The sequence below is a fragment of the Lethenteron reissneri genome, chromosome 65, assembly GCF_015708825.2.
Source record: "Lethenteron reissneri isolate LAM-NWPU_2019-01 chromosome 65, ASM1570882v1, whole genome shotgun sequence".
Taxonomy (NCBI): Eukaryota; Metazoa; Chordata; class Hyperoartia; order Petromyzontiformes; family Petromyzontidae; genus Lethenteron; species Lethenteron reissneri.
The window spans coordinates 13245737-13263495 of record NC_083843.1 but is presented as its reverse complement, the minus strand read 5'-3'; positions in this window follow the sequence as shown (position 1 = coordinate 13263495).

Genomic DNA, 17759 nt, shown 5'->3' with positions numbered 1-17759 from the left:
TGCTCCATTAGGGGGGTCCACGTTTCGCAAGCGTAGAGAAGGAAGGGAATGACTGTGGCCGAGAAAACCTGAAGCTTCGTGCGGAGTGACAGACCAGGTAGCTTCCACACAGCGTTACGCAACCGATGAAAATATATTGCCCCTTGACTGATTCGGAGTGAGACCTCTGCTGTTAAACTGGAGCCGGTCATAAGCACACTGCCCAGGTATGGGAAACTCTCCACTCTCTCCACAACTGCCCCATCACTGATTGGGAGTTGTGTGGGTGGAGTGTCCAATGGTACAAAATACCCAGGCAGGTGCTTAGTTTTTGGTGGGGCTGATGGTAAGGCCCCACCTCCTAGTGGCATTCTCCAGTCTCAGCAGCAGCGTCTCCAACTCCTCCTCTGAATGAGCAGCTATTACTACATCATCGGCATACATAACGTCGTTGACCAATAGGGACCCATCCCTTGATCGCACCCAGGCATCGATCAGCCTCCCATTATATCTACCAAATGGAAATCCCCTCGGTACAGCTATTGAAGGCTTCACGAACTACGTGGTCAAAATTGATGTTAAATAATGTGGGAGCCAGAGGACATCCCTGTCACACCCCAAGGTGTACAGGGAATGGCTCCGACTCCCGGCTACGTAGTTTTACCCGGGCCCGCTCACCATCATTAAGGTCCTTAATGATCATGAGCAGAGGGTCAGGGACTCCGAAAGCACGAAGAACAACCCAGAGCCCAGGCCTACTGATGGTGTCATAGGCCTTGACCAGGTCAATAAAGCAGAGATGTAGGTCTTGTTGGAATTCCCTACACCTCTGCTGTAGCAGACGGACAGAAAATATGGCATCTGTGCAGGACCGCCCTTTCCTGAAACCGCATTGGGGATCCGCAAGCCTCTCCTCAGCGTGCCTAGCAAGGCGATGTTGAATAATCCTTGCCAGCACCTTTCCCGGCACACTGAGGAGTGAGATGCCCTTGTAGTTGTTACAGTCTGTGCGGTCCCCCTTCTTAAAGAGGGGGACCACCAGGGCATCCTTCCAATTCTGCGGTACCCGTCCAGTGGTCCAGACTGTTGTTATGATGTCATATAGGGCAGTATGTGCACAAACGCCACCCTCCCTCATCATTTCGCTTGGGAGATCATCTCTGCCCGGTGCCTTTCCTGGTCTCAGACTCCGGATCGCCTTCAGTACTTCCTCAACAGATGGCATCTCAGCCAGCCACTCACAGAGGGTGACTTCTTCCAATATTTGAGGCACCACAGCCTCAGCAGGGTCATCCCCACTTTGTGCCATGATGTTTTCCTGGCTGAGGGATTTCCCCTCCCCCAGGACCTCACAGAAATGCTCAGCAAATCTGCAAACCTGTTCCTGGGGGTCGAAGATTGGATCACCGTTTTTTCCCCTAATGATGGTAATCGGTGTGGCGCTGGAGGTTACTTTTTTGATGGAGTTAAATAGTGATTTGTGATCGTGGGCCACTGAGGCAGACTCCATCTCCTCAGCAACCCGTGACCACCACCCATCCTTGCAGCGCCTTACGGCTCTTCAACCCTCCGAGCGAAGGTTGCGGTAAGCCTCCTCATTGTCTGAAGTGGGATGCTGGAGCCGATGAGAGTGGGCCTGTCACTTTTTCTCAACTATCCTGAACACCTCCTCTGTCAGCCAGGGTCTCTGGGGAGTTCTGGAACGCGTACCCAAAGCAGCCATTGCAGCTGCATAAGTCACAGTCCTAAACCTCGCCCATTTACCCTCGACATCAGGAAGACTGGGGGATGATGCCAACCCCAGCCGCAAGCGATGATGAAATTCTCACTTGCAACTTTCATCAGCTAACTAAAACCAGGCCACTTTAGGTTGGAATGGGGTCCTGGGTGTACACCCACCACCAGAGTGGAAGAATGGCAGGCGCATCTTACAGATGACTAGTCGATGGTCAGAGGGCAGATCAGCTCCACGGTACAGTAGGTCCTGGTGTCAAAGACATGGGTTCGCATCCGCTGGACCCGGCATGCATCCATGATCTTGTGTGGATGCGCCGATGTCGGAAGAGCGTGTTGGTAATTACAAGCCCATGGGCTGCACAAAAATCTAGCAGCCTCCTACCGTTGTTATTGAGCTGATCTGGCCCATGCCCTCCAATCACTCCAGACCAGGTGCCAGTATCATGACCAACTCGGGCATTGAAGTCACCCAACAAGATGACTCTATCCCGAGTGGCCACTTTAGCCAGTACCTGTGACAGGAGGTCATAGAAGGCATCTGAATCATCGGCTTTGCCTGCATCCCTCCACGGATGTTCGTCTTCGGTGGGGGCATAAGTAACTACGACCACCACTCCTCGCCTCCTGTTGATGGGAAGGCGAGCCCAAAGTAGCCTGGGCCTTACAGCTTCCCACACCTCATCGCCACGCTCCCAAGCCCCCTTCATTCTTTTGTTCATAAGAAGAACACACGCACACACGTGAACACCCGCGAACACACGCACGCACGTGTCCATGTGTGTGAACACATGGATACACGTGAACACACGCACACACGTGTGAACACGCGGACACGCATGAACATATGCAAAGACAAATATCCCCCGTATAGCCTTAGCAGACTGTAGGGGCAAGTGCTGTTAGTGAGCCAGAACGGTACACGAGGGGGTCGGTGGCCAGCACCACGCCCGACCGCCTTTGTCTCCCCAGTGGCGATGTTTACACACTGTACCAGGTACTAATTTGAAGGTGAGTTGACCTAGGGGAGGTCCAGGACCAGTTTAGATAATCGTCACTGGTGTTGACCGTGAGCAGAAATCGAACCCGGGTCGCCAGGTTCATAGCGCAGACTGCTAACCAGTTTAACGTAGGATTTCGCGACCAATATTATTAATTTTTTGGGTTATATCGCGTAAATATGAATGTGTCGTTAAACCCGTCACCACCCGACGCAGCCAATCCGTAAGGTTTGTCAGGTAAACAAAACGTGCCAATTAGTTACTAGTTCAGCACTAACCGGTTGTGTTGGACAGTAAACCCACAAAATTCACAATTCGAGAATGGTACTGTGATGTTCCACTGGTGATTACAACCAGCTTCATCAAGCGAGTCTACAGGGGATCTCTGTGTGAGTCTACAGGGGGTCTCTGTGTGAGTCTACAGGGGGTCACTGTGTGAGTCTACAGGGGGTCTCTGTGTAATTCTACAGGGGGTATCTGTGTGAGTCTACAGGGGGTATCTGCGTGAGTCTACAGGGGGTCTCTGTGTGAGTCTACAGGGGTCTCTGTGTGAATCTACAGGGGGTCTTTGTGTGAGTCTACAGGGGGTCTCTGCGTGAGTCTACAGGGGGTCTCTGTCTGAGTCTACAGGGGGTCTCTGCACGGTCTGCAAGCGCCCTTTTACGTTTGCCTCCTCCGCCTCTTCGTCCTCCGTGAATCGCCACCTCCTTCCTCTTCTTCCTCCCCGTCCACTCCTCGTCGGAGTCGCTCGACCGCCCGCACTCCGCTCCATTCCCCCTCACCCTGCGCTTGCCGCGTGCGCGCATGAACTCGGGCTGGGCCGGGTTCATCCCTGCGCAAGAAGGCAGTCGGTCATTGTTATTTGTACGTATTGGCGGTACACCGGTGCAGCATAGCAACACACCGGGTCCTCGTAACACAGTCCTGACGATGTGATTATTATCAGAGCGTGTTTGTTTGCGTGATCACCACAAGTACGCGTGGTTAATGCAGTAACTTGATTCCTTGCAAAAGGAATAATCTATCTGGTGTTTGAACATCTTATCGCCTCCTGTTTTATTGCCAGAAAGGGTAAAACCGATTCTTATTTTTCATACTTTGATTCTGGCAAAAAGGTCCCATGATATAGCTGCTCACCCCGAGCTATAGATGCTCTTGACACTGCATTGTCTTTGTACCGGTCGCCTTTTGGTGTTGTTCTCTGGTCTGACACTGGTGAGACTAGGCCATGAAGAAGGCTGTCTCTGGGGTAGACCAATCAGTTTCAAAGACAATGATTAAATATTATCAAATACGTTAAACGCGTGATGTTGATTCTACATGTGGAGCGAAAACCCGGAGGACCAGGAGAAAAATCATCGCGACCACGGGGAGAGTGAACATGCAAACTCCAAATACACAGCAGGCGTCAGGGTCAGGATCGAACACACGACCTCCTGTAGACCAGGAAAGGGAATTCACATCTCACCGGGGAGAGACACACGCAGACTCCAGATATATGACAGGCTTCGTCAGCGTCGGCATCGAAACCACGACCTCCTGTAGACTAGGCGAGGTAGTTAACATCTCACCCGGGAGAGACACACGCAGACTCCAGATATATGACAGGCATCGTCAGGGTCTCCATCGAACCCACGACCTCCTGTAGACCATGAGAGGGAGTTAACATCTCGCCACCATGGCGGTCCATGCATGCCACGCTGCTACGACGTTTTGGTCTCATCATTATAATTACTAACACGGTAGAACGAACACCTCAGCCGTGGCAGACCATTGTTATAATTCAGTGGGCTCACATGACATTGACTTCTCCAAGACAGAGGTTCTCTGCAAGCCATCCGGCTACTATGAGAGATTCGTTCATGAGGCCATCCACATATACAAACACAGAGACAATTTCAACTGAGAAGATGGACTCTGGCTCAGCAATCATTGGAAGGACGTAATAAACCATTTCGGATCTTAACTGATTGTGTTCACGTTTTCTCCTCACGAAATGGAGTCTTTGCTCCGCTGCAAGTCTCCTTCTACCACTCTCCCATTGATATATTTCGTTGCTTCCTCTTCGTACCTTTCACGCGACGGTCAATGAGATGGTGTATAGCAGATTGTATAATAATAAATAGTATAACAGTGTAATGTCTAATATAATGTATAAGGTAATATATAGTATCGTAATTGTATAGTGAATATACAGCAGTGTGGTATACAGTAGGGTGTGTAGAATAATACATAGTCTAATATTACAATGCATAGTCTAAGGTAGTGTATAGTAACGCAGTGTATAATTCAATGTTGGGTTGGTCTATGGCAGTGTATAGTACGGGGTATATGCGTGTGATGTAAGAAAAAAGTTTAGCTGGAGGCATATTATTTTTTTTGCGACATAGAAGTGTAATGTATAACTTACTGTTAGTACCTCAGCTTATTGGAGAGTATATTGAGTATATTGATTACATTGATGTATTTTATATTTTAGTTTTTTATCGGTTCACTATATGATAGTCATTATATAGTGTAGCGTATACCCAGTTACTTAATGTTAATAGCTCAGCTTATTGGAGAGTATATTGAGCACATTGATTACACTGGTCAACAAAAAAAAAAGATTTCTGGCCTGGACTTTTGCAGCTGTTTTAGACTAGTTTCAGGGTGCCGATTCCAAATCTGATCTCAGATTTGCTCTATCACATCATTTTTAAATCCTTTATATTAAGTTCGCGTGCTTGCGTGCTTGCTTGCTTAGGACCGTGCAAATCTTTCGGTCGTTTTTTAACCCACTTCCCGTGATCCAATCGAGCTGACATTTTCCACACAGACTCGTTGTGCCAGACAATTATTGTTCGTGAAAAAAAATTCCCAAAATGTTACACTTTTTAGGCAAAAAAAAAAATATTTTACATATATTCAGATAGAACTAATTCATGGCTTTGGCTGAACGTCAGAGTGTAAGAGCCAAGAGCGTAACCCCTCCACAGGCCGTGGCGGAGTAGCGCAGTTGGTAGCGCCCTCGCTTCCCATGCCAAAGGTCGCGGGATCGATCCCCGCGTCCTCCACAGGCGAATATATTTTTAAATCCTTTATATTAAGTTAGCTGCCACGCATATAAAGGATTTATAGTGAAAAACTTTGTTTTTACGGGTTATACTTATATGCTATCGGCATACTCCATTTTCATTGATTTTACCCGAAATTTACTCTGTCACTTATGATTGCAAGTTGTTGCGAGTCAGTGACTGCTTTAGTGTTAAAATATGGTGCTGTATTTTTAGGATAGTGTGTTTATGATATCATTTTATGTAGATATCCACATTTATTTAATATTTTTCTTCTGCAGTTTTCATTGAAAATGCAATATTTCATATCTCAAAAACCTGATGTGATAGACAAAAACTGATGCCAGATTTGGAGTCAGAACCCCAAAATTACCTTAAACCCCTTGGAATACCTTATGCCAGAAAAAGTGTGTTGACCAGTGTTATATTGATAACACTGCTAAATTCCTCTTGATATGTAAATGCCTTTGTCAAGGCGCCCTCCTCCTCTAACCCAGCTTAAATATACGCTGCCAAGCTTGGCGGTGTTCATTGGGACGCTGTTTTTCCGACAGCTCTGTTTCTTCACCTGAGGACGGCTGCTTGTGTTGTAGCCGAAACGTCGTGATAATTATTTTATTATGTTTTATTTTTATTAGTCATGTAGAAGGGAAATAATCAAAATAAAACAAAAAATACAATTATTATGTGTTATTCAATAATAAAAATATAAAAATAAAACATAAAATACAATTATTCTGTTTATTTTTTATTATTTTATTACTTCCCTTCTACGTGACTTTACCGAAAGAACCAAGAAGATTTCGATTTAAAGCTTTCGTGACTGCAGGGATTCATCTTCTTGGTTCTTTCGGTAAAGTCACGTAGAATAATAAAATAATAAAAATAAAACATAATAAAATAATTGTATTATGTTTTATTTTTATTATTTTATTATTTCCATTCTACGTGACTTTACCGAAAGAACCAAGAAGATGAACCAAGAAGATGAATTAGTTTAGTTGCGAAGAGGCTCGGCCTGCCGTACCCACCGAGGTTCAGCAGGACGGCGTGGTTCTGCTTGATGTTCCTGTAGCGCCGCTTCTCGCACTCGGCCAGATCGCTCCACTCGGCCTTGGTGAAGAAGCCTCTGATGTCTCGGAAGTCGCCCATCTCCTGCTGCTGCTGCTGCTGAGGCGCAGAGACACGGAGGGACGAGACGCGGACGACGGTCAGACGCAGTCACGGAGATGGAGTCACATGGAGACAGAGTCACAGGGATACGAGACCAAGATCCCCCGTGTGGCCTTAACAGACTGTCGGGTCAAGCGCTGTGAGCGAGCGGCGCCTATGAAGGCCGGAACGACACACGAGGGGGTGGGTGGCCAGCACCACGCCCGGCCGCCTTTGTCTCCCCAGTGGCGATGTTCACACACCGCTACACCGGGTGCTCATTTGAGGCTGAGTCGACCTAGGGGATGAGGTCCACGACCGGTTCAGATGATCGTCACCGCTGTTGGTGGTGGCCGTGAGCGGGAATGGAACTGGAGTCTCTGACCGGTCCTGGGCCTCTTCCCCTAGGTCGACTCAGCCTCAAATGAGTTCCTGGTGTAGCGGTGTGTAGTGAACATCGCCACTGGGGAGACAAAGGCGGCCGGGCGTGGTGCTGGCCACCCACCCCCTCGTGTGCCACAGCGCCGGTAGCCTTAGTAGGTGCTGCTCGCTAACAGCCTGTTAGAGGCTACACGGGGGATCTTTGTCTTTGTGGTAAAGTGTGTGAACTTGTGGTGCCACAGCGACGGGGCCGCTCTGCCGAGCCAGGGAGCCGCCCGGCTTCCCCCACCGCACTGCCCCCAATCACCCGCCCCACATAAGCACACACCCGCACGCACCCCCCCCCCCCCCCCCATAGAGCTGGAAGGGAAGGTTACCTGATCGACCGGTTTTTATCCGAGAGACCCTTATCGGGATTAATTCTCACGGTTTCCGGCGATCAGGGAATTGGATGACCTCCCCCGTGCTACGTGGTACCGCGGCGCTGCTGCCGGCCTTAATATGGTGTGGTCGCGGCGTGGGGCATTCGGCCACCGCGGTTGAGGCGCATTTCCCCCCACACACACCCCCACGAGTCGACGGGGCAAGCAGGGGAGGCACGGGACAGCATGAATAGCGGGGTCACAGGGGCTGTTGCGCATAGTCATGGAGGGTTGGGATAATTGCGCTTGAGCGCGCAAGCCCCATTGGTAGGAAGGGTAAGGGAGTAATTAGGATTTACGCCTTGCACGCAGCACACTGATTAGCATATCAACAGCGCCTGGGGACTGCCGTGCGCGGGCTTGGGGTGCACGAGCCCATTGTTCAGCGCAGCATCCCCTTTGGGAGGTAGGGAGGATAAATAGAGGAGCGCAGAGGGGAAATCGCTCTCTTACTCCAGCGCCAGGCGACCAGACGCAGCTCGAGCCAGCGACCCGGACGTCCGTGCGACGCACCGAGGCACGCGGTTAACAGAAGGATCAGCGGACCGCCGTGGACACTTAACAGTGAGTAAGAAGGGGAATTAGAATCATAGCCGATAAATAGGGAATAGGTACAGGTTTAGTGGAATAGGCCAGCCTCGTCGACTCACTGATTCAACATCAATTCGCAGGTGGCATATAATAAATCATTAATAGCGAAGCGTGGTCTCGCGTGATCTTGTCGTGCAGTGTGAGCGTGTGGGTGCGCTGTGTGCACAGTGGTTCGCCACGTGAGTGAGCGCTGCGCGGAGCTGAGCGCGCGGGTTGCGTGTGGGAACGCGTGTGGTACTGTGTGTGCGTAAGCTCGCGGCGTGCGTAATCGGCGTACCCCAGGTGCGCGATTGTAACGTGAGCGGCCAGCGCGGCGCAGAGAAGCGCAAGAGTGAGTGCCGTACAGAGCTGTGTGTGTGGGTGTGCGCGTACGTAATTAACCATGCCTGCTACGCGGACCCGCAGGGGAGTGGAACCCTCGGGCGACGGCTCCCACACCATGGGTGAGGAACTTAGCAGCGGTTCGCTTAGCAGCGGGGGGGCGATTGATGATGCTAGCCCGGCCGTTAGCATTATCGAGGGAGGGATTTCGGGGGCTAGCGACCCCCACAAATTGGTGTCAGAAGCGGTACGGACCCCCGCGTTACCTCACGCTAAAATAAGACTAATATTTACCGGCCGGGGGCCCCTTCGTGGAAGGCATTCGCCCGCAATCTCTTAGGGGCCAAGGAAATTAATGGATGGACGGACGCGCAGGCAGTACGTCAACTTAATATGAATCTTGATGGGCGGGCAGCCGATTTTGTAGAAGCGTTACCCGCGAGCGCACAGACACAGCTAGAGGAGCTGATGCGCCGACTCGATCAGCGTTTTGGCACGCGTGACGAGGAGGAAGCAAAATCGGCCTTAGAGGCGCGCCGGCGCCAACCTGGCGAAGATCTACGTGATTACGCCGAGGATGTGCGTGAGTTAACAAAGATCGCACGCCCGGGGTACGCAACTGATGTTATTGAGGAACTGGCCGCCGAGAAAATCCAGCGGTACCTGTCTCGCACGGCGTGGTGGCAGCCAGACATGAGCTGCCCACGTCTTCCGTTTAACACCCTTGTCGAGCGCGCACGTAAGTGTGAAAGAATTCACAGCGAACGCGCGCAGCTCCGGGGGCTGGGACGAGAGCGCGCCATTGCGAGCCTGCTCTCGGAAGACGAGGAGGAGGGACAGGAGCTCGCGAGGACGGTAAGGGGCCGGGAAAGAGAGCCACAGAGACCCAACGAGACGACCCCGGGGTGGGTAGCCGGGTTACAGGCCGGCATGGGAGATATGATAACCCAAGTAGGTGAAAGGGTAACCCAGGTACGCGAGGAAGCAAATAAAAATATGACCAAACTGCAATCCTCCGTTGAGACCATCCGATCCGAAATGGGGGACCTACGCGCCACGGTGGGAGGGTTATCTGGGAGGGTAGCCCGACTAGAGGCGGAGGGTGGACAGCGGTGTAATGGGGGGGGAGGGAGCGGACAGGGGACCCGCTACGGAACCGCCCCCCCTCCCCGGGCATGTTATATGTGCGATCGCCGAGGGCATCTAGTGAGGGACTGTCCTGAAATCACCCGAGCGAGACAGACGCGGGGGGTTAAACTCCAACGCCCCCTAGAGAGCGGACCAACTAGGGGTGCAATCGACGCGGTCCCGATACAAATGGACGATAATGAGAATAATGGCGAGCGAGTGATCTCCACACAGGTTCCAGCAACAACGCCCACAGAAACGGTGACTCCTGGCGACTGGCTGCGGGAGCTGGTGGCGGGGATCACGGGGGCCACGTCGCTGGTGGAAGGGGAGGTTAACGGAGTGCGTACCCGAATCCTGCTGGACACGGGGGCGGTGGTCTCGCTCGTGAGCGCAGCGCACTGCAGCGCGATCGGGGTCGACGTGCGTCACCTGCAGGCACCGGACCGCGCGCTGCACACTGCGAGCGGAGCCGGAATGGGGCTGCTGGGGAGAGCCACCCTAGAGGTCCGCATAGGCAGTCAGGTGTGCACCCAGGAGTTCTACGTGTCGAGTGCGTTGTGTCACGAGTGTATCGCAGGTACCGACCTCTTAGAACGGCTGGGACTCAACGTGCAACCCCGCCAGCGATGCGCCACCATGGAGAGCAACGGCGAGCGGATACCGTTCCTGGGACGAGAACCGACGCGCCGCCGCTTTGCACCTGTGGCCGCTATCCTGACGACGGCAGTCACCATCGGCCCGCTCACCGAGATGCTGGTGCCGGTGGCAACATCCCCCACCGACCCCGCGCTCCGACCATCAGGGGAGGTAATGCTAACTCCTCACCCGGAGTTGGCAAAACGGTATGGGGTTGTGGGATCCGCCACGTTGGTAAACGCAGATGGGGACCGATTGTTTATGCGGATGTTTAACCCCCACAATACCCCCGCGATACTGCGACGGCGCACCCCGATAGCCACAGTACACCCCCTGCACGCACGCCACTCTAACGACTCGGTGTTCGCACTCTGGGCTGAGGACCCCGGTCGTCCTGAGGGTGAGCAGGACCTGGCCTGGCGAGTCGGCCCGACTCCCCGAGCCGAGGTCGTTCCCCTGCTCGACGCGTTACATGTACCATGGGCGGACTTACCTAAGGGAGAGGCCGATCGGCTGCGCGAGTTACTGCGGGAGTATGCCGACGTGTTCAGCGAACACGACTCGGACGTGGGTCGGACCGACCTTGTTAAGCATCAAATTGACACCGGTGCAGCCCGACCCATCAAACTCCCTGCGTACCGAGTGGGCGCACCCGAACGCGCCCAAATCAAAGAGGCAGTTGGGGACATGCTTCGCGATAACATAATTCAGCCCTCGGCGAGCCCCTGGTCAGCCCCGGTGGTACTAGTAACGAAAAAGGATGGGTCAACCCGATTCTGCGTCGATTACCGTAAACTAAACGCAGTCACGCTCGGCGATGCCTTCCCCATACCTCGCATCGACGACACCTTCGACAGTCTCGCAGGAGCGCGGTATTTTTCCACCCTCGATCTGGCGTCCGGTTACTGGCAGGTGGAGATGACGGAGGAGGATCGGCCAAAAACAGCATTCACCACCCCGATGGGCCTGTTTGAGTTTCGAGTGTTGCCGTTCGGACTCACTAACGCGCCCGCGACGTTCCAGCGGTTGATGGAGTTGGTGATGCGGGGCTTGCAGTGGGAACAGTGCCTGATTTACTTGGACGATGTGATAGTGTTCAGTAGATCTTTGTCTGAGCATTGGTCCAGGCTTCGAGAGGTGTTCCAGCGGCTGCGAGCGGCTCATCTCAAGCTCAAGCCACGTAAGTGTTACATCGCACAACGCGAGGTGGGGTACCTCGGGCATCGCGTCAGCGAGGCAGGCGTGCGCACCGATCCGGAGAAGGTACGCGCCGTAGTGGAGTGGCCACGGCCAAGGAATCTGACGGAGATCAGATCATTTTTGGGGCTCGCCACCTATTATCGTCGATTTGTAAAGGGATTCAGCGAGATTGCACGCCCCCTCACCCAACTCACCTCCCCTAAGCACCCCTACCAGTGGACGGGGGCCTGCCAGACGGCCTTCACCACTCTCAAAGACCACCTCACCCACGCCCCCACCCTCGCTTTCCCCGATTTTACCACCGATTTTATTTTGGACACCGACGCCTGCAGCAGCGGGCTGGGCGCGGTGTTGTCACAGGTACAGGATGGGGCGGAACGAGTCATCGCGTACGCCAGCCGGACCTTGAGTGGGGCCGAGCTGAACTATTGCGTGACCCGCCAAGAGTTGTACGCCGTGATTTTCGCATGCAAACAGTTCCGACCGTATTTGTACGGCAGGAGATGTCGCGTACGCACTGACCATTATGCTCTGCAGTTTCTTCTTACATTCAAGGAGCCGCGGGGGCAGATGGCCCGGTGGTTGGCGCAGTTGCAGGAGTACAACCTGCAAATCGAGTATCGGGCTGGCCGGACGCATGCAAACGCGGACGCCTTATCGAGGCGACCCACGGTGTACGCCGAGACGAGGGCGGAGGAGGCCTGCCCGTGTTTCACGGGGGGACGCTGCCGGCAGGCAACGGACCCCCGAGAGGCCGCGGCCACTGACCCCCCCCCAGCGAGGGAGAGTGCAGTGTGCGCCACAGAAACCCTCACAGGTGGCACTGAGGATCCCGTCGACCGCCCGGCAAGCGCGGGACCCGCGGCTCGGGACCCGATCGGACGGATCCAGGAGGACGTCGGCTGCGCCTTCCCGGGCCTAAACGACGAGCAGCTGAGACAGACCCAGCAGCGAGATCCGGATCTGGCGGCAGTGGAGGCGGCACTGCGGGAGGAAAAGAGCGCCCTACCAGGACCCTGGAGCGGTTTGTATGCCCGGTTGTGTGTGCGGAACGGAGTGGTACGGGAGTTAACCGAGGCCGGCCAGCCGGGGGGCATCTGTGTTCCTGCCCAGGTGCGACCCCAGCTGCTACGGCTGGTGCATGACCACCCACTCGGGGGCCATGATGGGGAACGGCGCACCCGGGAGACCCTGCGTCGCCAGTATCTCTGGCCCAAATTGGCACAAGATGTGGCCGCCTGGGTGCAGGGCTGCCGGGCCTGTCAGCAGTGTGGGCAAAAGCCGGCGAGGTACCAGGTACCCCTGAGGCCGTTCCGAGTCAGTCGGACGAATCAGTTGGTCGGAATCGACCTGCAGGGGCCCTTTCCACGATCCCACCGGGGCAACCGATATATTCTCGTAGCGGTGGAATACTTCACCCGCTACCCCGTGGCGGTGGCTATCCCAGATAAAACAGCCCTTGTAGTGGCCCGGGCCTTCGTGGAAAACTATGTACTTAAGTGCGGGATCCCCGAACGAGTCATTACCGACCAGGGTAGTGAATTCGAGGCCGAATTATTTCAGGCGCTGTGCCGAGAGTTCGGGATCCAGAAGGACCGAACCACGGCGTATCACCCCCAGGCGAACGGGATGGTAGAGAGGATGAACCAGACTCTGGCCGGGAAGCTTAAACGCATGGCGGCCGCGAATCAACAGGACTGGGACGAACACCTTCCCTATGCCCTGTTCGCCTACACCACCGCCGTTCACACCTCTACAGGACAGACCCCGTTCCTAATGATGTTTGGTCGCGAGTCTCGCCTGCCCGCAGATCTGCTGTTCGGTGTTCCTCCGCCGCAACGGGAGGAAGGGAGCCACCCCGTGGAGCACTTGCTGGAGACCCTGCGAGGGGCCAGGGGCCGAGCCTGCCCGCACGGAGAGGCCGCGCACCAGCGGCAAGAGCAGGGCGCCCGACCCCGTATGGAGCCCCCCTTCTACACTGCGGGCTCCGAGGTGTGGCTGTACACTCCCCGCGTCGGTGCCGGACAGGTGGGGAAGCTGACCACCTACTGGCGAGGACCCTGGATTGTGAGACGGCAGATCTCACCATGGACGGTGCTGATTCAGGGAGGAGAGAGGGGCCGGGAGATGGTGGTCAACATCCGCCGACTGAAGCCGTGGCGAGCAGCCCCCGAGGGGGGGAGCCCCGCCGTCCAAGTACCCCGAAACCCCGGGGTCCCCCCACCCCCCGTGCCCGGGGGCCTCGCGCAGTACATGGGCCCCACGGAGCCCCGGGCTCCGAGGGGCCCCGGGCGGGGCCGGGGGCGACGAGGACGGCGACCCTTAAACCCCACCGCCTCTGAGTTTGTTCCCCAGCCCGCAGGTGCCAGAGGCCGAGGGGAGCCGTTGGAATGGAGGAGGAGACCCCCGCCGGAGCCCCAGGAGACGGAGCCGCCACCCCCGAGGCCAACCACAAGGGCCGGGCGAATCCCGCGGACCCCGCGGCGATACCTCGTGGGGGCAACCCAGGCGAGGTGCTCAAGTCAACCCGGGACGGGGACTGGCACCCCGGGGGGCTATGTGGTGCCACAGCGACGGGGCCGCTCTGCCGAGCCAGGGAGCCGCCCGGCTTCCCCCACCGCACTGCCCCCAATCACCCGCCCCACATAAGCACACACCCGCACGCATCCCCCCCCCCCCCCCCATAGAGCTGGAAGGGAAGGTTACCTGATCGACCGGTTTTTATCCGAGAGACCCTTATCGGGATTAATTCTCACGGTTTCCGGCGATCAGGGAATTGGATGACCTCCCCCGTGCTACGTGGTACCGCGGCGCTGCTGCCGGCCTTAATATGGTGTGGTCGCGGCGTGGGGCATTCGGCCACCGCGGTTGAGGCGCATTTCCCCCCACACACACCCCCACGAGTCGACGGGGCAAGCAGGGGAGGCACGGGACAGCATGAATAGCGGGGTCACAGGGGCTGTTGCGCATAGTCATGGAGGGTTGGGATAATTGCGCTTGAGCGCGCAAGCCCCATTGGTAGGAAGGGTAAGGGAGTAATTAGGATTTACGCCTTGCACGCAGCACACTGATTAGCATATCAACAGCGCCTGGGGACTGCCGTGCGCGGGCTTGGGGTGCACGAGCCCATTGTTCAGCGCAGCATCCCCTTTGGGAGGTAGGGAGGATAAATAGAGGAGCGCAGAGGGGAAATCGCTCTCTTACTCCAGCGCCAGGCGACCAGACGCAGCTCGAGCCAGCGACCCGGACGTCCGTGCGACGCACCGAGGCACGCGGTTAACAGAAGGATCAGCGGACCGCCGTGGACACTTAACAGTGAGTAAGAAGGGGAATTAGAATCATAGCCGATAAATAGGGAATAGGTACAGGTTTAGTGGAATAGGCCAGCCTCGTCGACTCACTGATTCAACATCAATTCGCAGGTGGCATATAATAAATCATTAATAGCGAAGCGTGGTCTCGCGTGATCTTGTCGTGCAGTGTGAGCGTGTGGGTGCGCTGTGTGCACAGTGGTTCGCCACGTGAGTGAGCGCTGCGCAGGAGCTGAGCGCGCGGGTTGCGTGTGGGAACGCGTGTGGTACTGTGTGTGCGTAAGCTCGCGGCGTGCGTAATCGGCGTACCCCAGGTGCGCGATTGTAACGTGAGCGGCCAGCGCGGCGCAGAGAAGCGCAAGAGTGAGTGCCGTACAGAGCTGTGTGTGTGGGTGTGCGCGTACGTAATTAACCATGCCTGCTACGCGGACCCGCGGTGGAGTGGAACCCTCGGGCGACGGCTCCCACACCATGGGTGAGGAACTTAGCAGCGGTTCGCTTAGCAGCGGGGGGGCGATTGATGATGCTAGCCCGGCCGTTAGCATTATCGAGGGAGGGATTTCGGGGGCTAGCGACCCCCACAAACTCCCACCTCTACCATGACGTACTAGCTCCAGCTTTACCTCCACCTGAGGTAACCTCAGGTTACCTAAGATAGAGGTAACCTTTACCTCAGATGAGGTAACATTACCTCAGGTGAGGTAACTTTACCTTAGGTAGAGGTAAAGTTACCTCTATCCGAGGTAAAGTAACATTACCTCAGGTGAAGTAACTTTACCTCATGTGAGGTAACATGAACTCAGGTAAATGTAACATTTGAGGTAAACCGAACGTATTCACATCACTTCAGCTAATGCCCATATTGTAATATTCTCACGTAGTTAAATCATTAAACACAATTATCGCGTGATTATTACCTCAGGGTAAGGTAATCGGAATGCAATGGAAGGTGAGGTAACTTTACCTCAGGCGACGTAACTTTACCTCGCGGGAGGTAACATCACCTCAGGTAAATGTAACATTACTTGAGGTAATCCGAACGTATTCACATCACTTCAGCTAATGCTCATATTTTTACGCTAATATCGTAATATCGTCACGTGGTTAAATCGTTAAACACAACGCTCGCGTGACGTCACCACCTCAGTGTCGAGCCGTCGACACTTCACGCGGCAGCCTCGAAGTGCACCCAGCCTGGCACAGGCGCCGTGGTGACGTCACCGTCACTCAGTGGCCAATGGCGGCGGTTGGTGGTGGTGGGGAGTGGGGTGGGGGGGGGTGGGAGGTGGGGGGGAGGAGGGGAGTGGGGAGTGGGGGGGCGAGACGCGTGACGTCACCACGCAGTGACGTCATCAGTTTTAAGAGTTTAAATTTTTATTCTGGAAGAATCCGATGAGCTGTGAAGCTCTTTGTCCAGTAGGGGCACGTGGTCAGAACGCCACAACAACAAACACAACACAATAAACACCGTAGCAGTGCAGAGTATAGGAAAGGTAGGCACATGACCAAAACACATCTTTAGGGGCGTGTGAATTGAAGTCTGTAGGGGCGTGTGAATTGAAGTCTGTAGGGGCGTGTGAATTGAAGTCTGTAGGGGCGTGTGAATTGAAGTCTGTAGGACAGTGTGATGTGTAATTTTGTTGGGTCATAGTTTTACCATCCTTGAGGTGCAGGGTTGACGACTGGGATTGGTGTTGTTAGGATTAGCAGTGAGCAGTTGTGACCAGGTGCTGCTGTGTGTAACGACTTACAGATAACGCCGGGGGGGGGGGGGCAGTTTAAGAGCCGGGAGCCGACAGCTTGGGGCTCGCAGTGGCTACAGCGACTATTGGAACGGTCGATGCGGCCTCTGCGTTAAACAGCAGAAGACAACGGCACAGTCTGGTTCTCCTACAACGCCGCGTGTTAGTTTGAACAACGCCGATTGGATGATATAACGCCATGAATGATGTGTAGGGGAACACGCTGTTTGTGACGCGGATGCGGATTGGATGCAACGCGAGCGAGCGAACGGAACGAGGTCGCAACGCGAGTAGGAACAAGCGGTTCTCCGTGCGGCTGCCTCGGCGTAGCGGCATCACGCGAGGAGGCATTGGGATGCTGCTGGATGCTGCTTCTAGACGCTACCCACGCGCCTCAGTCGTAGTCCGGCCTCTGTCTTACCCATCATCTCGCGTGTTGTCGCGGACCACGCTTCACCCCCCATAGTTTATATTATTTCTCCACAACGCGGTGTTCTTCAGGAACGCAACAATGACCACCTCTTCTTGGTTCTTTCGGTAAAGTCACGTAGAATGGAAATAATAAAATAAATAAAATAAAACATGATAAAGAAAATGTTAATTTTTATTATTTTATTATTAAATAAAATAATAATTATAAAACAATGACTTTATTGTTTAAATTTTATTATTTTATTATTTCCATAAAAATAAAACATAATAAAGTAAATGTTTATTTTTATTATTCTATTATTAAATAATAAAATAATAAAAATAAAACAATTACTTTCTTGTTTTATTTTTATTATTTTTATTATTTCCATAAAAATATAACATAATAAAGTAAATGTTTATTTTTATTATTAAATAATAAAACAATAAAAATAAAACTTACTTTATTGCTTTATTTTTATTATTTAATTATTTCCATTCTACGTGACTTTACCGAAAGAACCAAGAAGATGAATCCCTGCAGTCACGAAAGAAGCTTTAAATCGAAATGACCACCGCGTTACAGGAGAACAACAGATCGTGAACGCCCTTCGACGATTCGTGGCAACGGCAACACAAAGCGCCACGCGCAGTCTCTTGCGACCAGCGGTGTCTGTGATGAAGGTTTTTG